The sequence below is a fragment of the Bufo gargarizans genome, chromosome 7, assembly GCF_014858855.1.
Source record: "Bufo gargarizans isolate SCDJY-AF-19 chromosome 7, ASM1485885v1, whole genome shotgun sequence".
NCBI lineage: Eukaryota > Metazoa > Chordata > Amphibia > Anura > Bufonidae > Bufo > Bufo gargarizans.
The window spans coordinates 83,213,680-83,238,847 of record NC_058086.1 but is presented as its reverse complement, the minus strand read 5'-3'; the positions used below and the strand labels follow the sequence as shown (position 1 = coordinate 83,238,847).

At 42.8% G+C, this 25,168-nt stretch overlaps 1 protein-coding gene across 1 annotated transcript in view; it reads left to right on the top strand.

The window, feature by feature from the left end:
• Window positions 1-24,832: 24,832 nt before the first annotated feature.
• GPRC5D (G protein-coupled receptor class C group 5 member D) overlaps window positions 24,833-25,168 on the top strand; it is a 41,891-nt gene continuing 41,555 nt past the window's right edge. The window contains exon 1 of the mRNA XM_044301726.1: window positions 24,833-24,950. The gene's annotated coding sequence lies outside the window, so the exon portion shown is untranslated. The remainder of the gene's footprint in view (window positions 24,951-25,168) is intronic.

The window sequence follows — 25,168 nt, the reverse complement described above, 5'->3', positions numbered from 1 at the left end:
CGGTTAGGACCCCTTGCCATGCTGAGAACCGTGACGTGGTGCATGATGGGCTCCGATATCTCCGTGACTGGAATATATTGGCAAAAGTCTCAGCTTTTAATACCTGCATTTATGTCTTGCCAGCATAGTCAGTGTTATATCTGTTTGGTGCATTCTCTCTCTGTGTTTTATACAATAAAGGAAAAGACTTATCTGAGCAAACAGCAGCAGCAGCCTCCAGGAGTGAACACTTCAGCCAGGAAGTAGTATAAACTGCAAAGTGAGGCAATATGGGAGGTAATATAAAGGAAGACGATTAGACTAAATAAGTGACACCTAGCAGAAGGAAAGAAGATGACAAATTGAAACCAAAACAAAGAACGTCATACAAGAGGTAGAGAAGAATGTCTGTCAGACCTTCTCACAGAACTGGCGGTGATACTGCCCCTTTCAACTTCTGGGTCTACAAATTGGGCATATGGCCTGAGCTTGCCCTTTATGCCTTGAAGGTGCTGGCCTGCCCTGCAGCCAGTGTACAGTCTGAACGTTTGTTTAGCATGGCTGGAGGGGGTTATAACAGGTTATATTTCCCAATGTTTTGGGGTGTAATGTAATAAAAAAATAAATAAAAAAAAAAAAAAAAAAGCAGTATAGTGCATCATCCACCGCCGCTTCCATCTACACCGCCACATCCACCGCATCCTCAACCTCCTACTCCATATGGACCTTGTCCTCCAAGATCAAGATTATAATTTTTTATTTTTACCTATTTTATGTTATTTTAAGTAATTTCCCTATCCACATTTTTTTGCAGAGCACTTGCCATGCTCTTAACCACAGTTTGCTGCCATTTGCAGCACTCTAGCCCTTTCCATGATTTTTTTACAGCTATTTTAGTGCTCCAAAGTTCGGGTCCCCATTGACTACAATGGGGTTCGGGTTCAAGTTCGGGTCAAGTAAGGGTCCCGAACTCGAACCTTTTTGTGAAATTCGGCCAAACCCATCGAACCCAAACATCCAGGTGACTCCTCAACTCTACAGATTACACATTTACTTATATACTTTGCTATAACTTTGCTTCCTTTCACAATCCAGTAACCACCTTCTCTCGAACAGCTTTGGGTAAAGCTACTTCCTTGATGCAAGGATATGTTGTGGTAGTGTCATGGATGGTGTTGCAGAAAACAAGAAGTAACAAATAAAGATCCGACTGACTTGATCCCAAACTAGGGAACAAAAGGGTGAGCCCTATTAAAGCCATATAGCTCTCCCTGACTGCTCAGCCCATAGAAAGATCTCTGTGATAGAAAGTTGCATGTCCACGTACCTAGACTGAGTGACACCTGAAAACCCTATAATAGTAAATAGACATGACCACCGGCTCCCTGCACTTAATACGGAGGGAGTCATGGTCACCTAGAATCAAGCCAACAGGAAAACACAAATAAAGGGAAAGACTTATCTGAGAAAGCAGCAGTAGCAAACTTCTAGCACTGAGCACAATCCAGGAAGTAGTATAAACCACAAAGTGAAGCAGTATGGGAGGGGATATAAAGGGAGGCAATCACTGCTAATAGATGACAGCTGGGAGAGGGAGAAGAGATGTCAAAGCAAAACCAAAACAAAAGAACATCATGCAGGAGGTACTGAAGAACGTCTATCAGAACTTCTCCGAGATCTGGTGGTGACAGTACCCCTCCTTCTACGAGTGGACTCCGGACACTCACAACCCACCTTCTCAGGATGGGACCTATGAAATGCCCTGATAAGACGAGTGGCCTTAATGTCCGCCACTGGGACCCACATCCTTTCCTCAGGACCATAACCATCCCAATGAATGAGGTACTGAAGAGAACCGCGGATAATACGAGAGTCCACAATCCTAGAGACCTGAAATTCAAGATTACCATCAACCACAATTGGAGGCGGAGGCAAAGAGGAGAGTACAGTGGGTTGGAAATAAGGTTTTAATAGGGACTTGTGAAAAACATTATGGATCCTCCAAGTCTGAGGAAGATAAAGATGGTAGGCAACGGGATTGATGACGGACCAGATTTTGTAAGGCCCAATAAACTTAGGATCCAACTTCCAGGAGGGAACCTTCAATTTGATATTCTTAGTAGACAACCACATCAGATCACCAACATTCATGTCCGGACCAGGCACACGTCTCTTATCCGCCACAAGCTTATATCTCTCACTCACGCTCTTTAGATTATCCTGAATCTTTTGCCAAATAGATGACAAAGACGAGGAGAATCTCTCCTCATCAGGTAAACCAGAAGACCCCTCTCCAGAGAATGTCCCAAATGCGGATGAAACCTATATGCACCAAAAAATGGTGACTTATCAGAGGACTCCTGACGATGGTTATTTAAAGCAAACTCAGTAAGGGACAAAAAAGAACACCAATCCTCCTGATTCTCCGCCACAAAACAGTGCAGATATGTCTCCAGATTCTGATTGACGCGCTCTGTCTGGCCATTCGACTGTGGGTGGAAAGCAGAAGAGAATGACAACCAAACCCCCAAGTGAGAACAGAAAGCCTTCCAGAATCTGGAAACAAACTGCGTGCCCCTATCAGAGACTATGTCTGAAGGAATACCATGCAATTTGACATTGTGATCAATAAATGCCTGCGCCAGCATCTTAGCATTGGGCAACCCAGGAAAAGGAATGAAATGCGCCATTTTGCTAAAACGGTCCACCACCATCAGAATCACAGTCTTCCCAGAGGAACGAGGCAGGTCCGTAATGAAGTCCATGGACAGATGTGTCCAAGGACGGGAAGGAATGGGTAACGGGAGGAGAGGACCTGATGGCCGTGAATGAGGGACTTTGGCACGAGCGAAGGTCTTGCAGGCTGCCACAAAACCCTCAACCGACTTACGAAACGCCGGCCACCAGAATCTCCGAGCAATGATATCCACTGTGGCTCTACCCCCTGGGTGCCCAGTAAGGACAGTATCGTGGTGCTCCTTAAAAACCTTGTGTCATAAAGCAAGAGGCACAAACAACCTCCCAGGAGGACAAAGATCAGGAGCCTCTGCCTGGGCTGCCTGAACCTCTGCCTCCAATTCAGGATAAAGAGCAGAGACCACCACCCCTTCAGCCAAACTGGGACCCGGGTCTTCAAAGTTCCCCCCTCCTGGAAAACAACGTGACAGGGCATCCGCCTTCACATTCTTAACCCCAGGGCGGAACGTGACAACAAAATTAAACCTTGAAAAGAACAAAGACCATCTGGCCTGTCTTGGGTTCAGACGCTTGGCTGACTCCAAGTAGGTCAGATTCTTATGGTCGGTAAACACGGTAATAGGGTGTCTGGCTTCCTCTAGCCAATGGCGCCATTCCTCAAAAGCTAATTTGATGGCCAACAACTCCCTATCTCCCACATCATAATTTCTCTCTGCGGAGGAGAGTTTCTTTGAGAAAAAGGCACACGGACGCCATTTGGCAGGAGAGGGACCCTGAGACAAGACCGCACCCACACCCACCTCAGAAGCGTCCACCTCAACAATAAAGGGCAGAGAGAAATCAGGTTGTACCAAGATGGGAGCGGAAGCAAAACTCTCTTTGATACTAGAAAAGGCCTTACGCGCCTCTACAGACCAGGAGGAAAAATCTACCCCCTTTCTAGTCATATCAGTGAGTGGCTTAACAACAGAGGAATAATTCAAAATGAACTTCCTGTAATAATTGGCAAAACCCAAAAACCGCATCAGCACCTTCTGATTCTCAGGAAGCTCCCAATCAAGCACAGCATGGACCTTCTCGGGGTCCATGCGAAAACCAGAAGCGGAGAGGAGAAAACCCAGAAATTGAATTTTTGGAACCGCAAACACACATTTTTTCAGTTTAGCGTACAATTTATTCTCCCGCAGAAAGAGCAAGACCTGATGTAGGTGGTCCCTATGAGTTTTGAAATCAGGAGAAAAAATCAAAATGTCATCTAGATACACTAGTACAAATTTCCCCATTAAATGATAAAAAATACTGTTCACAAAATGTTGGAAGATGGCTGGAGCATTCATCAAACCAAAAGGCATAACCAAATTCTCAAAATGGCCCTCAGGGGTATTGAAGGCCGTCTTCCATTCATCCCTTTCTCTGACCCTGACCAGGTTGTATGCCCCTCTCAAATCCAACTTGGAAAAAACTTTAGCCCCAACAATCTGGTTAAAGAGATCCGGGATCAGAGGAAGCGGATAAGGGTCACGAATTGTGATATTGTTCAGCTTCCTGAAATCCAGACATGGTCTTAAAGAACCATCTTTTTTCTTAAAAAAAAAACAAACAGCGGCAACAGGTGACTTCGAGGGTCGTATGTGTCCTTTTCTCAGGCTCTCAGAGATATAAGTACGCATAGCGACCCTTTCAGGTTGGGAGAGATTGTATAAACGAGATTTAGGCAGCTTGGCACCTGGGATGAGATTAATAGAGCAATCATACTCCCGGTGAGGGGGCAGCTCCTGAACACCACTCTCAGAAAACATATCCGAAAATTCAGAGAGAAAAGATGGAGGAGTAGGTAATCTGCTTAGGACGAAACATGACACATCCTAAACGTGAGCATCACCCACAGTCTAACGGATATTGTGAACTATGCCCTGTAACGATTTTTGAGAAAGTGGAGCGGAATCAATAGCAAAAACAGGTATGTCCTTTCCCAAAGTGCATACCTGAAAACCATGTGTTATAGCAAATTGATTATCAATGAGATTGACAGCTGCTCCACTATCTGCAAAAATCTTACAAACAATATTCTTGCTCTCTAGCGCCACCCTGGCAGGTAGGAAAAAACGGGAACTAGAAGCAAACGGAAAACCTTCAATTTCCGCATTAACCTTGCCAATAGTAACAGATGGAACGTTTTTAGAGGACTTTTTTCTTTTTGTTTCTTTATTACCCTCAAAAAACTCCCTGAATCTCCTAGAGAGACAAACATTTGCCAAATGATTTATACCTCCACAACAGAAACAAAGCCTCCTCTGAGAGCTGAATCCTCTATTATTAGAGGCAAGCAAATACGATCCAGATCATCATATATCTGACCCAGGGCTAAAATAAATTCATCCACTGAACGAAGGGGCCGTGCCCCCACCGGCAGCGAGAAGGCCCAGGACTGAGCGTTATCCCTGAGTAGCGAGATGATGATCCCCACCCTCCGCTCCTCATCACCAGAGGAATGGGGTAGTAGGCGAAAATGGAGTTTGCAAGCCTCTCTAAAACAAAAAAAATTCTCACTACCCCGGAAGAATGTATCCGGATGCAAGATTTTAGGCTCAGAACAAATTCCATGAACGCAAGCAGAAACGGTCACCTCAAACTGAGAGACAGTTTTCCAGAGATCTGCTACCTCCAGTGAAAGACCCTGCATGCGGTCAATCAAGGCTGAAACGGATTCATGCTTAAGACGGTGGTGGCAGTTTATAATGTCACGGATGGTGTTGCAGAAAACAAGAAGTAACAAATAAAGATCCGACTTACTTGATCCCAAACTAAGGAACAAAAGGGTGAGCCCTATTAAAGCCCTATAGCTCTCCCTGACTGCTCAGCCCATGCAAAGATCTCTGTGATAGAAAGTTGCATGTCCACGTACCTAAACCGAGTGACAACTGAAAACCCTATAATAGTGAGGGAACACGACCACCGGCTCCCTGCACTTAATATGGAGGGAGTCATGGTCACCTAGAATCAAGCCAACAGGAAAACACAAATAAAGGGAAAGACTTATCTGAGAAAGCAGCAGTAGCAAATTCCTACACTGAGCACAATCAAGGAAGTAGTATAAACCGCAAAGTGAGGCAGTATGGGAGGGGATATAAAGGGAGGAAATCACTGCTAATATATGACAGCTGGGAGAGGGAGAAGAGATGTCAAAGCGAAACCAAAACAAAAGAACATCATGGAGGAGGTACTGAAGAACGTCTATCAGAACTTCTCCGAGATCTGGCGGTGACAGGTAGTGATCAACAATCAATCTTGTGAAGGTAGAGATTTTGGGTAGTATTGCTGGATGTTTCACTCTGCTAGATAACGATGCTTTTTCTCTCCCAGCTTCAGTATACCATCCTGCAGAACAAGATTAAGCTTGTACAATGGATGGTTGTTTGGAAGCCTTTTAGGTTCTTGACTAAGTCTCTTCAACTCTTCACTGTAGGATCTATGTTGAATGAGTTTTATGACTGTTTCTTCAGCTTTCATTCTTTCTTCTACATTCAACAATTCCTTCTTTCTGATTCCCTTTGCCAAACGTTGAATTCGAACTACTACATTTATGACTGTATTCCATTTTGAACATCTGGCTAGTCTTTAAAGTATGTCATCTTGACACTTGGCAGCAGTGGTCAATGTTTGTACAACTTTTACTTCTGGATCACCCATAGACAATTTTGTGTAACCTTTACTGGGCGTGATTTCCTTTTCCCAAAGGAACTCTGGACCGGTGAACCAGTTAGAATTTTTCATTTCTGTTACATTTAGGCCTCAATGTGATGCCAATGTTCTGGATTTGTTATTTCCCAAATTTTCTCAACTCTGTTGGTGACAAATATATCGAATCTTCGAGCTTCATTGTTTATGTATCCTAGGGCAACTTGTGAGTCTGTACAAAAATATTCATCTATTTTTAATTCCAATTCTTCTCTCAGAAACTTGGTTATTGATACTGAAACGACGGTTGCTGTCAATTCAAGTCTTGGTATTGTCTGAATACCGGTAGGTGCAACTCTGGCTTTACCTATAACCAGGGCACAGTGTACTTTTTCTTTTCCTATTACTCTGATGTAGGAGCACTCACCATAACCATAACTACTGGCTACTGAAAAATGATGAAGTTCTATTTTCCTGTACTTTCCAAAATCATGAGGTACAAAACATCTGGGTATCCGAACTTCTCTTAAGTTTTGCAAGTCTCTTATCCAACTCTTCCACCTTGGCCTCAAATTCTCAGGTATGGGCTCATCCCATCCCAACTTCTGTCTGCATAAATCTTGCAGTATTTCTTTTGCTCTGAGAATTACTGGTGCCAAGAATTCCAATGGATCACTGCAGAATGGTTCATCTAGTTGCAACTTTCTCTTCAATAGATACTTCAAAGGAGAACTTGTCGTTCATTACATTCCATCCCAATACAAGTACGTTTTGAACTGGAAGATGGTCATAATTGAGATCTACATTCTTCATTGTTGCTGTATGTTCAGAGTTACTGATGGATTACAGTACCTCTCTGTTATTTGAGATGTATTTGTGAAGGCGCAGGTTTCCTTTTGCACATAACTCTTGGCTTTCTTTCACTAGTTTGATTGCAGATTCTGTAGACTCTAGACTTATGAGACTGCCATCTACATATAAGTTTTTCTTCAGAAAATTTGCAGCTGATGGGCAATACTTTTCATTCTGATTGACCAGGTACTTGATACCATAATTGGCACCACCTGGAGATGCTGCTGCTCCAAACAAGTGTACTTTCATTCTGTATTCTGCTGGCCCTGTATTTGTATCTCCGTCCTCCCACCATAGAATCCTCAGGAAGTCTCTACCTTCATTTTTCACATGAAACTGGTGGAACATCTTTTCAACGTCACACATGACCGCTACGGGATACTTTCTGAATCTACAGAGTACTCCAGGCAGAGCGCTTGTAAGATCTGGTCCTTTTAGTAGATGATTATTCAATGCAACCCCATTGTACTTTGCTGAGCAATCAAATACTACTCTAATCTTATCTGTTTTATTTGAGTGGTAAACACCTTGATGTGGGATGTACCACACTTCTCCTTCTTTAGGTTGGTTATTAACTTTCTCTGCATGTCCTTCTTCAAAGATGCCTTCCATGAATTTCAAATAATCCTGCTTAAATTTGGCATCTTTACCATCTTTTTCTTCAAACATTTCAATCTTGTTAGGGCAAGATTTCTGTTATTTGGCAGATGAGGTCGTTCTCTAAAAGGTAAGGGCATTTCAAGATGACCTTGTTTATTCTGCTGAATACTTTCTTCTAGAGTGTGCACAAACTTTATGTCTTCTTGAGATATGAGTTCTAAAAAAAGAGTGTATCTGCAAAGTCAGATTCAAGGATCTTGAGTACTTTTGCTGGACTTACAGTTGGTAACTCTTGGACAGATATGGACAGATATTCGATGACACAGTCCTCTCAACTGTCTTGAGTTTGCGATCTGCTGTTTTACTCCAACAACACCCCATCCTAGAGCAGTTTAAACAGCATAGGGTTCACCTTTTCCTCCTGTGATTAACTTTTGTGGTACCAAGGCTTCGGGACAACTATAGCCTATCAACAGTCCAACACCAAACTCCTTCAGCAGGGACATTTCATGAGATATGAAAGATAGGTGCTCCCATTCATTGGCTGTTTCACAGGTAGGTATGCGATCTTAATCTAGAGGTATATCGTATTTTGCATAAGCTGGAGGTAGATCTAATGTGCAGTTTGAACGAAGTCCTCTAACTCTCAGTCCTTTGACTGTTCACTAATGTCTCTGTCCCCGTTGGTGTGGCGAGTTTGAGCATTACATTTTTGATCAATGAATGTGACATCACTCTGGGCATCCAGTAGTGCATAGGAGTATACCTTATTGTTCCTCCTTTTAGGATTTAATATGCACACTGGTACAACCATTGATATGCCATTGCTTTCTCCTTCCCTCACTCTGCAAGAGAATATCGATACTTTCTTTTCTTCTGGGGACTTCGCCTTCAATTGTTTGCTCTTGTGTATGAAGTGGTTCTCTCCACAGAACATACACTTGAAAGTAGTCTGAAGAATTGCAGATTCTGTCTCTCTACTAATCCCAGTTGTGACTTTGAACTTGCTCTCGTAGGTATCTGGACCTTTAGCTGCTGTGTTGGTTGAAAAGCTAGTTGCTCTTGCACATCTTATATCTCTTGCAAGCCTTTCTTCTATGGATTTTAAGACGTAAAATGCTGTTACTGGATTACATGCTATCCGTGCTTCCTTATTGATGAATTCAGAGAACTCTTTAAAACTTGGGAAGTCCTTACCTAGATCTAACTATTAAGTCACATAGAGATTCCATCTAGAAGTCACTTCTTGAGGTAGCTTAGTTTGCATCCTGTGGTTTTCTAGATAGTCGTTCAGTACTTCCAGTCCTTGAATGTATTGGTACTGCTGCATGCTTGCACGAAGTTCGGTTCGGTGTTCAGCGCTTTCTTGGAGCTTTTTGAAAGGCTGCAGAGCAGCCAATCAACAAGCGGTTAACTGTCTGACCTTAGAAGCCATCACAGCCATGCCTACTAATGGCATTGCTGTGATTGGCCAGTGTAGCATGTGACCCAGCCTCTATATAAGCTGGAGTCATGTAGCGCTGCACATTACTCTGCTGTGCTTAGTGTAGGGAGAGGATGCTGCTGGTGATTTCAGAGAGAGAATACTCTGCTCAAAATCTGAATCTAACTCAACGATCTACATGCATTGTGTTTTGTGGGTGCAGGGCACATTTTAATGTTAAATTTAAGTTTAATATATATAGCTTTCATATTCTGTTACCAAAAAAAACACTTTTTTGGCAATATACAACATCTGGATTAGTCAGTGTGCAATTTAAGCTAGAAGTACAGCCATAATTTTCTGTGGTTTTAAAAACACACTTTTTTTGCCAAAAAACAGTATTTTCCTGATCTGCAAGTGTAAAATTCAAGTTTAATATATACAGCTTTCATATTCTGTTACAAAAAAAAAAACACTTTTTGGGCAATATACAACATCTGGATTAGTCAGTGTGCAATTTAAGCTAGAAATACAGCCATCATTTTATGGGGTTTTAAAAACACAATTTTTTTGGCCAAAAAAACACTATTTTCCTGATCTGCAAGTGTTAAATTCAAGTTTAATATATACAGCTTTCATATTCTGTTACCAAAAAACTCTTTTTTGGCAATATACAACATCTGTATTAGTCAGTGTGCAATTTCAGCTAGGAATACACTGATCATTTTCTGGAGTTTTAAAAACACACTTTTTTAACCCAAAAAGACTATTTTCCTGAGCTGCAAGTGTTAAATTCAAGTTTAATATATACAGCTTTCATATTCTGTTACCAAAAAAACTCTTTTTTGGCAATATACAACATCTGGATTAGTCAGTGTGCAATTTAAGCTAGAAGTACAGCCATCATTTTATGGGGTTTTAAAAACACACTTTTTTTGCCAAAAAACAGTATTTTCCTGATCTGCAAGTGTTAAATTCAAGTTTAATATATACAGCTTTCATATTCTGTTACCAAAAAAAACACTTTCTTGGTAATATACAACATCTGGATTAGTCAGTGTGCAATTTAAGCTAGAAGTACAGCCATCATTTTCTGGGGTTTTAAAAACACACTTTTGTTTGCAAAAAAACTGTATTTTCCTGATCTGCAAATGTTAAATTCAAGTTTAATATATATAGCTTTCATATTCTGTTACCAAAAAAACACTTTTTTGGCAATATACAACATCTGGATTAGTCAGTGTGCAATTTAAGCTAGAAATACAACCATCATTTTCTGTGGTTTAAAAACACACTTTTTTTGCCAAAAAACACAATTTTTAGGCCTTGCAGCATCAGTGCGTGTGAAATTACAGGCTTATATACTGCTGTCAAATTCAGTTGTTAAACAAACACTCGTTTGGGCAAAAAAAGAAAATTGTTGGCAACCTTTGATGCAGATGTCATTGTGAGATACACCGTTAATACATTTGGGTTAGATTCAGAGATTTGAAATACCGCCATTTGGTGCACCAATCTTTAATTCAGGCCTAACTGTGTGTCAGGCCGTGTAAGATACACCCTGTATATGCAGGGCTTATATTCTGTCATTAATAAAACACCCTTTTTGGGTCAAAATAAACAATATTTCAGGCCTTGCAGCATAAGCATGTTTGAAATTCCTGGGTTATATACTGCTGCCATATTGAGTTATTAAACAAACACCAGTTTGGGCAAAAAAAGTTTAATTGGCAGCCTTTGCTGCATATGTCATTGTGAGATACACTTTTAATGCATTTGGGTTAGATTCAGAGATTTGAAATACCGCCATTTGGTGCACCAATATTTAATTCAGGCCTACAGTGGTTCAGGCCGTGTGAGATACACCCTTTACAAACAGGGGTTTTATTCAGGCTTTTTTTAATACAGCCATTTTGTGCAAAGAAATCTTTAATTGAGGCCTACAGTGGTTCAGGTCGTGTGAGATACACCCTTTACATACAGGGGGTTGATTCAGGCATTTAAAATACAGCCATTTTGGGCAAAGAACTCTTTAATTCAGGCCTACAGTGGGTCAGGCCGTGTGAGATACACCCTGTATATACAGGGCTTATATTCTTTCATTAATAAAACACCCTTTTGGGGGCAAAATACACAATATTTCAGGCCTTGCAGCATAAGCACGTTTGAAATTCCTGGGTTATATACTGCTGCCATATTGAGTTATTAAACAGACACCGGTTTGGGCAAAAAAAGTTTATTTGGCAGCCTTTGCTGCATATGTCATTGTGAGATACACCCTTAATACATTTGGGTTAGATTCAGAGATTTGAAATACCGCCATTTGGTTCACCAATATTTAATTCAGGCCTACAGTGGTTCAGGCCGTATGAGACACACCCTTTACATACAGGGGTTTGATTAAAGCATTTGAAATACAGCCATTTTGTGCAAAGAAATCTTTAATTGAGGCCTACAGTGGTTCAGGCCATGTGAGATACACCCTTTACATACAGGGGTTTGATTCAGGCATTCTAAATACAGCCATTTTGGGCAAAGAAATCTTTAACTCAAGCCTAGTCTGGTTCAGTCCGTTTGAGATACACCCTTTACATATTGTCTTTCTATTCTACTATTAATTAAACACTCATTTAGGGCAAGATCCTAAATTCAAAATATAAGGGACGTGGCCCAGTTTGTGGTGCTGCTGTTGGAGCTCCTGTTGCACGGAGAGGACGTGGTTGATCTGTGCCAGCTACACGCACAAGTGAAACCCCTTCTTTAGGTGCGAGTAGGCATAGGAAGGAAAGTAGGAGTCTTTTTCTTCACTTAGTACAGATTTCAACCTATGACTACTCATATCCTCCTCATGTACTCTGAGTCTGGCTTCTATGATCTTAACTTCTTTCCGCATTTCCAGGCTTTTCAATTCAGCTTCCATTTGATGGCGCTGTGCCTTCATTTCAGCTTCCATTTGATGGCGCTGTTACTCCATTTCAGCTTCCATCTGATGGCGTTGTGCATCCTTTTCAGCCATCAGTTGACGCTGTGCCTCGATGGCAGCTTCCATCTCAATTTCTGCTTTCTTGACAGCAAATTGTTCAGCTATTTCCTTTCTTTTGGCTGAAGTATTTGAGGATTCTGATATGTGGGTGGCACTTCTGCTAGCGAAGGAAGTCACACTTGAGATTGTGGTTCCCCCTAAGGACCTAGCATAGTCTCTCATAAAAAGCTTGTTCATTCTACTTCTTGCTTTAACTTCATCATAGTTTGCTGCAGATGATAGTTCTCTCATGAGTTTTACTAAATCTTTAGTGACCACAGTACATGTATCCAAGTTCCTTACAATATCCTGGGAAGGTGTCGTAAACGACCGCAGGTTGACATATGCTGCCATAAGCTCTGATTCAGATTCTTCTACCGCCTCTACCATATCACTTAAGTTACCTTTTATACTTTCTTGCTTTAGCTTTTTACGAATGTCTTTAATATATATCATATCATACATTCTGGCAAACTTTTTTCCTTTCAATGCTGCTTCTTGCTCCAAATTTTCCAGGATCTTTGGGGTTGGTTTTCTGGCACATGATGAACGTCTTAGTTCATCTGTTTGGGCTATATTTGTTTGAGGCAAGACTAATGCTGCATCAGACTCTTCTACCTCAGACAGGATCCCTTGCTCTTCCCCCTCTACTCTATCTTTGTATCCTCTAACAGTGGCATGGTTTTTTAGGGATTGTAAGTGCATGCTTTATGTTTTTTGAAATACCATTAGTTTAAAAACTTTTTCGCCATGCCCCTGTGCTCACCTCTCCTCCTTCATTCAGCCATTGGAGAGAGCAGAGAGAGCAGCCTGCTGCTTGATCTCTAGATCCTGCACCCCCTGATTTGTGTCCTGCACCCCCTCTTTTGATCCTCCACAGTGCCATCTGGCACTAAAAGGTGGGTTAGGGACAGGGTAGGGAAAGGTTTAGTTCAGTGGCCGGCACTCTTTAGCATCCGGCCACTGTTAGAACATCACCCACCTCACAGCTGATCAGCTTCAGACGGCTGATCAACGAGTTAGAATTTAATTATTTATTTCAAATTTTTTGGGGCTCTTTTTTTTTAGTTAGTTTTTTTAGTTGTTATTTTTCCCTGTTAGGTTTAGGAAAAAGTCCGGGAACACCCGTGCCCCCACACACACGCACACCTAATAAAGATTTACACGCACACACACACACACTCCCCTATGGCCCGCCCGACGTTCTCGGCCGAGGAGGCATACGCCCTCCCTGCCTCCGAGTCCGAGAGCCCCAGTGAGGACGAGGATGACCCCACGTTCCTTTTGTCATTTGCGTCCTCCTCATCATCAAGCAATGATGAGCCTCCAAGGCGGCAGAGACGCCGCCAGGCGGATCGAGGGGACCCCATGATAGAGACCCTGTGGTCCACCCTAGTACAAGCAGCTCTGGGGCTCGTACTAGTTTTCCGGCCCACCAGGTCAGTTCACCTGAGCCCCCTGCAGGTGAACTTGGCTGGTGTACCCCAGAGAACTTTGAGCCTGCGATTCCTGATTTTGTTGGACAAACCAGGAATCCAGATTTACACAGTGGGCTTCACTGAATACGACTTTTTTTGTCATTTTTTCAGTGACCAACTGGTAAATCTAATAGTTGAGCAGACGAACCTGTACGCCCCCAACAGTTCATCGCTCAAAACCCGGGCTCCTTTTTGGCTAGGCCCGGTGGCTGGATCAGTGCAGCCGAGATGAGGACATTTTGGGGCCTCATGCTGCACATAGGTCTAGTTAAAAAAACCTAGTGCCAGGCTATACTGGATTGGGGAGGTCCTCTACCAGACCACACTTTACAGTACGGCCATGATGCGCTCTTGGTTTAAGGCAATTCGGAAATGCCTGCATTATGCAGATGTCCCCCCCGAGGTGATCCTGCCTATGACCGCCTGTACAAAATCAGGCCGATCATCGATCACTTCGGGGCCAAATTTGTACAGACCTATGTACCTGGAAGGGAGGTCGCGGTTTAGGAGTCTCTCATTGCATTCAAGGGGAGACTCATTTTCCGCCAGTATGTTCCCTCAAAGCAGGCGAGGTATGGCGTGAAGCTGTACAAACTTTGTTAAGTACCTCAGGGTACACTTACAAGTTTTGTGTGTACGAGGGGCGAGATTCCCGTATTCAACCTCCAGAATGTCCCCCCACTCTGGGTGTTAGCGGGAAACTTGTGTGGGACCTTATGCACCCACTGCTAGATAAGGGTTACCACCTTTACGTGGATAACTTTTATACTAGTATCCCCTTGTTCAGGTCCCTCGCCGCCAGATCCACGTCCGCTTGTGGGACCGTGCGGAAAAATCAACGCTGCCTCCATACCCACCCCCTCCAGGTACCTATCCCCAGGGGTGAGACCCGTGCCCTTACCAGTAGAAACCTGCTGCTGGTCAGATATAAGGACAAGAGGGATGGTGACGGCATCACTCCTGTCCCTGTGTGAGGTACTGCAGCAATGGTCCTCAAGCCCGATTGTATCGTCGATTACAATCAGTATATGGGAGGAGTTGATCTCTCTGATCAAGTCCTCAAGCCATATAACGACATGCGCAAAACGCAGACATGGTACTAAAATGTTGCGGTCTACTTGGTGCAGGTTGCCATGTACAACTCTTTTGTACTGTTCCAGTGCGCTGGCAACACAGGGAAATTCCTGCAGTTCTATGAGGCAATCCTCAACGCCCTGATCTTTTCTGACCAGGAGAGAGAAGGCCGGAGTACCTCGGGAACTGTAGGCGCCTGGTTCGTCCCTGGCCAACACTTTCCAGATGTGGTCCCCCATACTGGAAAGAAGGAACGGACCCAAAAAAAGTGCAGAGTGTGTCACAGGAGGAGGATACGGAAGGACACCACTGCTCAGTGTGACACGTGCCCCGATCATCCGGGCCTCTGCATTGACGGTTGCTTCAGGGTACTACATTTATAATCCCCTTTTCCATTTAGCCACTGACAATCGATAAAGACTATGGTTCTCAGACTTGAGAAACCCCTAAAAAATTGTTCAAAAAGTACTAAAATAATATAACAAAAGTATACAAATAAGGTATCGCCGCGTCGGTAATAATCTCGTCTATAAAAATACCCCATGACCTAACCCCCCAAATTAACACAGTGATTTTTTTTGTCACCTTACAAAACAAAAAGTTTAATAGCAAGCGATCAAAAAGTCATATAGCCCCCCAAATAGTGCCATTAAAACTGTCCCCTCATCCCGCCAAAAAATTAGCCCCTACCTAATACAATTGGCAAAAAAAAAATGACTTAGATTTTGAAGATACAAAACTTTTTTTGTATTAAAAAGGATAAAATAGTCTAAAACCTAAATAATTGTAAAAAAAAGTAGACCTATTAGGTATCGCCGCATCGGTAATAATCTCCTCTATAGAAATACCCCATGACCTAACCCCCCAGATTGACACGGTCCAAAAATATATTAAAAACTGTGCCAAAACAGCTATTTTTGGCACTTTTCCATTTCAATCAGTTTTTTTCCGGTAACAAAGCAAGGGTTAACAACCAAACAAAACTTAATATTTATTACCCTGATACTGCAGTTTACAGAAACGCCACATTTGCGGTCGTTCTCTGCTGTATCACTAAAAGGCAGGGCGCAAAAGGAAAGGACCGACATGGTTTCTGGAAGGCCGATTTTGATGGCATTTTTTATTGACACCATGTCCCTTTTGAAGTCCCCCTGATGCACCCCTAGAGTAGAAACTCCCTAAAAGTGACCCCATCTAAGAAACTACACCCCTCAAGGTATTCAAAACTGATTTTACAAACTTTAGTCACCCTTTAGATGTTCCTCAACAGTTAGGCTGGGTTCAGACCTGAGCGTTTTACAGCGCGTTCCTACACGCTGTAAAACGCTCAACAAGGAGAAACCAAAGCTTCCCTATCGGCATGGTTCTCACCTGGGCGTTTTACAGCGTGTACGATCGCGCTGTAAAACGCCCGACGCCCCAAGAAGTACAAGAGCTTCTTTGGGGTGTTTTGTCGCGCGTTCCCGTACATAGACTTCTGGGAACGCGCGACAATGGGCGTTCGCTTGTTCCAGTGCCGCGATTGTGAACGCGCATATAATCGCGCGCTCCATCCCGAACGCTCAGGTCTGAACCCAGCCTTAATGGCAAATGGAGATGAAATTTCTGAATTTCAATTTTTGGTAACATTACCTCACAAAAATTTAATATAGAGCAACCAACCAAATCATATGTACCCTAAAAATAGTCCCAACAAAACCACCACCTTATCCTGTAGTTTCTAAAATGGGGTCACCTTTAGTGAGTTTCTACTCCAGGGGTGCATAAGGGGGGGCTTGAAACAGGACACGGTATAAATAAACCGGTAAATTACGAAATTTCATCTCCATTTGCCAATAACTCTTGTGGAGCACCTAAAGGGTTAACATAGCTTGTCAGATCAGTTTTGAATACCTTGAGGGGTGTAGTTTCTTAGATAGGGTCACTTTTAGTGAGTTTCTACTCCAGGGGTGCATCAGCGGGGCTTGAAACAGGACACGGTGTAAATAAACCGGTCCATAAAAATCAGCCTTCCAAAAACCACACGCCGCTCCTTTCCCTCTATGCCCCGCCGTGTGGCCATACAGTAGTGTACAACCACATATAGGGTGTTTCTGTAAACAGCAGAGTAAGGGCAATAAAGATACAGTCTTGTTTGGCTGTTAACCCTTGCTTTGTTAGTTTAAAAAATGGGTTAAAATTGAAAATTTGGCAAAAAAATGAAATTCTGAAATTCCATCTCCATTTGCCAATAACTGTGGAGCACCTAAAGGGTTAACAATGTTTTTAAAATTAGTTTTGAATACCTTGAGGGGTGTAGTTTCTAGAATGGGTCATTTTGGGTGGTTTCTATTATGTAAGCCTCACAAAGTGAGTTCAGACCTGAACTGGTCCCTAAAAATTGGGTTTTTGAAAATTTCAAGATTTGCTTCTAAACTTTTAAGCCTTGTAACATCCCCAAAATATAAAATATAATTCCCTAAATGATCCAAACATGAAGTACACATATGGGGAATGTAAAGTAATAACTATTTTGGAGGTATTACTATGTATCATAGAAATAGAGAAATTGAAACTTGGAAATGTGCAAATTATTTATTTATTTTTTAAATTTGGTATTTTTTTATAAATAAAAATGTATTTTTTTTACTTCATTTTACCAGTGTCATGAAGTACAATATGTGACGAAAAAAATATCTCAGAATGGCCTTGATAAGTCAAAGGGTTTTAAAGTTATCACCACTTTAAGTGCCACTGGTCAGATTTGCAAAAAATGGCCTAGTCCTTAAGGTGAAATATGGCCGACATGGGAACAAGGGCTTAAATCCACTAGAACTCACTCCCCCAATCCACACAACCTGTATAATACCAAGGTTCGCAAGATAGTGAAGCACTGCCTCGTCCGTTTCAGATAAAATGGTTTATTATACTAACAAGTCTCCACTTGTAACAGGCATATCACAAAGGTAAAAGATAAAAGATCTCCACACTGCCCGACCCGGGTTTCCCAATTAAGCTTCGTCAGGCAGTGCTTCACTATCTTGCGAACCCCTTGCTATTCTACAGGTTGTGTGGATTGGGGGAGTGAGTTCTGGTGGATTTAAGCCCTTGTTCCCATGTCCGGGTTAGCAGAAAGGAGCCTTATGGTGTAAAGAGGAATCGGGTGAGAAAAGTTCAGTAGAGTGGTCCTATACAAGACTTACAGTAAACTGTATGTTGACTTTGACCCACGACACTTTTTAGGATCAGCAGCACCAAGATTCCAGGCAACGTATCAGAGACTTCTGCTTTGTGACTTTTACTTTTGTTTTGTACACAAACCCTATGAAAGTGCTGCAGAATATGGTGCCGCTATATAAATAAATGTTATTATTATGTATTGTAGATGCAGTAGTGCACCTAGCCTTTTTGCTGCCTGAGGTAAAAATTGAAACAGTGCCTCCTGACCAATCCTCATGCCAAATTCTCAACCTAACCTCTTCCCTCCTAACATTATATACAGCACTACAAAACATACAGGATGATACAGCATCACATACCTCTTACATCCAGCGATGTCTCCTCTGTTGTAGATGTTCTCTGTCCTCATCTTCTCCTTTCAGACCAGACCACCATGATGATTTATATCAGCCATCTCTCGTCTCTGCATATATTGACAGACATCTTAGTTTCCTACTTTTCCATGATCCTCCCACCTTCTGAACACCCCATCCTGCCACCCCCAGTACTGTGCCCTCTGTGCTCCCCAATACTATACTGCATAAACAGGAACAGCATATAAATGCCCCTTATAATGTGTGCCAGTACAAAATAATGCCCCCATAATGTGTGCCAGTACAAAAAAAATGCCCCTGTTGTGTACAGTATAAAAAATGCCCTCATAATGTGTGCAACTACAAAAAATACCTCCTCTGTGCCTCCAGTAGAACCAATGTTTCCATAGTACCCCTATAATGTGTGCCAATGCCACTACTGTGTGCCAGTACATAGAAAATGCACCCAGTATAGCCAATGTCCCCATAGTTTCCCCATAACGTGTGCCAATGCCCCATTGTGTGTGTCAGTACAAAAATACCTTCTCTTAGTGCCACCAGTACCAATGTTCCCATATTGCCTCTACAATGTGTGCCACAGTGGCGTCACCAGGGGGGGGGGCCAGAGGGGGCCACGGCCCCCCCTACATCACGCTGTGCCCCCCAACTAAAATGCCCCCCAAGTGAGCCGCCGCAGCCAGGTACAGGGAGATGAGCCCTTCCATTGCGCTCATCTCCGTAGTAATCTGCCTGTGCTGCGGCGGTGCAGGGGAGGGAGAGGCGTGTCCCTTTCCCTTCCTCTGATAGGCTGCGGGCCTAGTGCCTGCAGCCTATCACAGGCCGGCGCAGGTGGCGCAATGATGTCATCGCGCCGCCTGAGCCATACAGCGCGGGACACAGGCCGGAAGAGGCCTGCATCGCATCGCTGACATGGTGGTAAGTATAAGTGTTTTTTTTTTACAATCTTGTTACTGGCACAATAAGGGGGGGGCTTGTTACTGGCACAATAAGGGGGGGCTTGTTACTGGCACAATAAGGGGGGCCTTGTTACTGGCACAATAAGGGGGGCATTGTTACTATCACAATAAGGGGGGACTTGTTACTGGCACAATAAGGGGGGCCTTGTTACTGGCACAATAAGGGGGGCCTTGTTACTGGCACAATAAGGGGGTCTTGTTACTGGCACAATAAGGGGGGACTTGTTACTGGCACAATAAGGGAGGACTTGTTACTGGCACAATAAGGGGGGACTTGTTACTGGCACAATAAGGGGGACTTGTTACTGGAACAATAAGGGGTGCTTATTACAGGCACATGATGGGGGCTTATTACAGGCACATGATGGGGGACTTATTACAGGCACATGATGGGGGCTTATTACTGGCACATGATGGGGGCTTATTACCGGCACATGATGGGGGGCTTATTACTGGCACATGATGGGGGCTTATTACTGGCACATGATGGGGGGCTCTTATTACTGGAACATTGGGGGGGCTGGGCTCTTGTTACTGGCATGTGATGGGGGGCTCTTGTTACTGGCACGTGATGGGGGGCTCTTGTTACTGGCATGTGATTGGGGGCTCTTGTTACTGGCACATGATTGGGGGGCTCTTGTTACTGGCACGTTATTGAGGGCACTTGTTACTGGCACGTTATTGGTGGGTACTATAGTGGCATCTACTGAAGCCACAAAGAGGGGGTATTTTATATGGGGGACTCTGTACAGTAGCATTTTATACTGGGACACATGGTGGGTACTATGGGGAAGGGGGAGAGGAGTACTATGGAGTCATCTACGGGGGGCACTAAGAAGGGGTATTTTATACTTGCAAATTATGGGGGACACTGGGGGCATCTACTGGGGCACGATATATGGGGCATTTTATACTGGTACATTATGGAGGGCACTAGGAGGAAGGGGGGAGAGGAGCACTATGGGGGCATTTACTAGGGGCACTATATATGGGTATTTTATACTGGCACATTATGGGGGCACTATGGGGACATTAGCTCAACTGGGGGCATTACAAGGGGGTATTTTATGCATTGTCACATTATAAGGAGAATTATTTCTACTGGGGGGGCATTATGGTGGGCTTCATTACTCCCCCATGTTATGACCCCCCAGTAGCAGCACCAGCCGCTCCCTGCTCTGTGACTCCTCTACCCCTTCTCCAAATCCTTATTATGAAATCTTTCTCATTAGGATAAAGCACAACATCAGCTCCACCGAGCCCCCGGCCAAAGTGTTGAAGTGGCGTCCGAGATCCCCAAGGGCCAAGCCAAGTAATTGTAAGTTTTCTTGTGAAATATGTTTATGTTATAGACATATAGCATACACTGTGCCACACAATATACAGTATACCTCTACACTGTGCCCCACAATGTACAGTATACCTCTACACTGTGCCACACAATGTACAGTATACCTCTACACTGTGCCACACAATATATATAGTATACCTCTACACTGTGCCACACAATATACAGTATACCTATACACTGTGCCACACAATGTACAGTATACCTCTACACTGTGCCACACAATGTACAGTATACCTCTACACTGTGCCACACAATGTACAGTATACCTCTACACTGTGCCACACAATATACAGTATACCTCTACATTGTGCCACACAATATACAGTATACCTCTACAATGTGCCACACAATGTACAGTATACCTCTACACTGTGCCACACAATGTACAGTATACCTCTACACTGTGCCACAAAATATATATAGTATACCTCTACACTGTGCCACACAATATACAGTATACCTCTACACTGTGCCACACAATGTACAGTATACCTCTATACTGTGCCACACAATGTACAGTATGCCTCTACACTGTGCCACACAATGTACAGTATACCTCTACACTGTGCCACACAATGTACAGTATACCTCTACACTGTGTAGTCTGTTCTATAAGCACCCTTGTTCTGTGGCGGCGGACAGAAAAAAATCTCGAAGTGCCCCTCCAGAGACCAGGCTCTGGATCCGTCACAGTTTAGAAATGTCAAATGTACACTCCTGTGAGAGGCGGGGAGGGAGATCTGTGGATGACACTGTTATGGAGGGGGAAATGGGGATGACACTGTCATGGGGTGGATCTGTGGATGACACATATAGCATAAGATGCTATATACGGTATGTGGCATCCACAGATCCCCCCCATAGCAGTGTCATCCACAGATTCCCCTCCCTATAAAAGTGTCATCCACAGGCAGCTAGGACATGTAGAAACTTAAGTGATTATTATTATTATTTTTTAAACCACAGACAGCAGGGCTTTTCTTCCCTGTTGCGGTTTTAGGTATTGGGTAAAGTATCGCAGCATTTCTAAGCGTACCTGTGTAAATATATCGTTGTTATAGCTGCCCCCCCTACTTTTGTCCTGGCCCCCAGTGTGCCCCCCAAATATGTGAAAGCTAGAGACGCCACTGGTGTGCCAGTATAATCTGTGTCTAAATAAAATTCCCCTATATAGTGTCCCCCATATTCTGTGCCAGAATAAAATTCCCTTATACTGTCCTCCCTAGTAGATGCCCCAAAAATGCTCATTTCCCTCCTTCTTCAATTTGACCAAACACAAGGGTGGCAAATAAAAAAAAATAAACACATATACTTACCTCCATGGCACTTTCAGCTATGCAATGCAGGCCACTTCCTGCCGGTGATAGGCTACAGGCAAGAAGGAATGGGGCAGGAAGACTATGCTCCTGTGCCACATTGCTGCATTGAGCTATATCGCTGTCCTGAGGATGGCAATACAGCTTAATATAGAGAGATGAGCGCTTCCACAATGGAAGTGCTCATCTCCCACTGTCCTGCCGCCGCCCGCAACTTATCTTCAAGGCCCTGTATAGAGGGTCAGATATTCAAAGTCTTTTCAATTTTACAATTTTTAGACACAGTTTTCCTGCTTGATTGGGGAACCTCGTGTAACTTAATAACAAATTGCTCCGGCTATTTTCTAATTAATACCACTTACTTTTCCAGCTGTTTGTTGCCCTGGCACACATTTTCTGATACGCGTTTCTGCTATCAAGTTATAAATAAATAAAATTTTCAGGAAATGGCAAATGTCTCACTTTCGACATCTGATATGTGTTCTAATGTGAATAAAATATGGGTGGCACAGTATGGTTCACTGTGATACGGGTTACCGTGTTTGCTCACATTGGTTGCTCTGGCATACTGGCTGCGGTGGATGCTGTTTAGGCTGGTTGCCATGGGTAGTGTCACTGTGTAGTTCACTGTGATTCGGGTTGCCATTTTTGCTCACGTTTGTAGCTCTGTGGAACTGGCTACGGTAGATTCTGTGTAGGCTACATGAATTTGAAGCAACCTTGTGTATGCATTCTCCCCTCCCTGTTGTCTTGGTTCTGGTGGGGTTAATGATCTGGTCTGGGTGTTTTATAAGCATGCAGTCATTCAGCTCTCAGGTGATGGAAGTAAATTCCAATTCAGTTTGGATCCGGAGTTAGTCTAGACTCCTCAATATATCAAGGAAAACACTTTATTTCTTAATTTTAAAATAATACAGCTTACATTCCCATGGTATTCTCTCTGACGCATTTCAACCAGTTAGGTCTCCATCTGCCCTGTCTGTGTGGTCAACTAGTGAGATATCAAGGTCACTTTGTCTGGTCCTGTGTCTTGTGGTGCAGCTGTCTGTTTGCCCATGGACTAACAACGCTTGGGAAACAGGCATTTGCTAGTCTGAGTCTAGGCCTTTCAGTTAGAGGGCTCCTGGGTTCTCTGGAGGGAGGACATCTAGTCTATGTGTGCAGCTCTGCTTGTAACCGCCAATGTGTCATTCCGCATGGGGTCCAGGCATCTGCTTGTCTGCCTGTCTGTGCAGCTTTGCCTGTGACCTCCATGCGTCCATTCCACATGGGGTCCAGGCATCTGATTGTTTTGGTTCCCTTTTGTCTTGTCTGGACTGTATCTTGTACAGTTATGTTTGGGTTCCAGCTCCTGTGCCTGGGTTCCAGTCTTTATGTTTGTGTGATAGCAAGAGTTGAATGGCACTCCTCGTTTAGTGTGGATGGTGCTCAGTGGTAAGTATAATACCAATGTTGATAGGAAGACCACGGCACTCAAGAGAAAATGTGGTATAAGTATCTTATTTATTTTCTTATATTTTGTTTTATATTTTTTATATATCCATCCGGAAAAAAATTATTTATAGTGGTATACTGGCCAACGTTTCGGTCTTATCCAAGACCTTGTTCACGGCCTGAGTGTTGTGAGTAGTAAAGGCATCAGATGGCGCCATAAGACCGAAACATTGGACAGTATACCCCTATAAAAAAAAAAATTCCGGATGGATATATAAAAAATATAAAACAAAATATTAGAAAATAAAAAATAAGATACTTATGCAACATTCTCTCTTGAATGCTGTAGTCTTCCTATCAACATTTATGTTTGTGTGGACCGCTGGTGCTTGCACCGTCAGTCTTTGTAGGTAAGTGGCCAAGTGCATTGGGACCATACTGGATGGGCTACCAGTGAGCCCTTGGTTAAGTTCATCCCCACCATCAGGGGTTCCGGGTAATACCTGAGTCTCTGCCCTCTGGGTTTGGCCCCCAAAAGTGTTTGATTTGGTCCTTGCTATGTTGTCTTATTGCTTGCCTCGTTTTGTTTGCCTCAGATATGTTCTAGGGGTCGATAGGACCCTCATTAGAACATGGCAATAGGTATATGAGATTAATAAATTTATTGCAATTTATCTAGCCTTATGTGTTACTATGAAAGCACGTAATTTCAGCTGCTGTAAATATCAAGTGCTGAGGAGATGATAGCAAACCCGTAAATGTCAGCAGAATAGAATCCTATTGTGGAGCTTGTCAATTATCTATCAATAGTATGATGACATAATGCTGTTTGCATCAGTATACTGACCATTTAGGAAAATTATTGAGATAACTATGGACAATATCATGAATTACTAACATCTAAATATTTTTATGGTATATCTTGTGGATCGGAATATCAATATTTCATCTATATAACTAATGGTTTTAGCAAATTCAGTTTGATGAACTGTGGTGTTAACAGAATCAGCATTTTGCTTTATTCGTAACTATATTCGTTTTTTATATACTATATCGGGACATATTAAAGTCTGTTACATTTCTAAATATTTCCCAGAATACTAGCTTATGTTTGGAAAGCAGACCACTTGTATTTATACAGTTTTCTATAGCAGTCCCAATGGTACAAAGGACAGAGTCAGTGCATTCGACCAAAATTTCTTTTTTAGTGTGATCTGCTTATATTTGTACTTGCTATGTTTATAATCAAGAAACACCATTGTTATTTTTATGTCCCATGTTGTGACATAACAGAAAGTGCATAATATTGGCTGGTATTCTTTTTTGATAGTCGCTGTTAAACCTTCATTCTGAGTACATTGATTTCACAATATTGTAAAGAGCCGTCAGACAGGTCCAGGTGTGTCTCTTCCTTGCCGTTCTTTCCAATTTCTAACACACCCTCTTTTGTGACAGAAACTACTTGAAGGTTTATAGATCGCTAGAAGACAGTAGTTAGCAGAGCACAGGAGCGCAACAAGGCTGGTAACATCACTGGATGATAAACACTAAAATAAGGTAAGATACAGCACTGCACCTATTAGGTGAATAATATGGAAATATTTCCTAATATTGAGTAGTATTTTCAAGTATTTTATCCCTTACATCCTTAAATTCAAAACTAATTTTATAGAATTATGTATATTATTAAATGCTATAAAATCTTTAACCATTGAGTTATTGCCACTATTTGGCGTTTTCTCCATAATATCCCAATCACCAAAAGAAAACGTAAG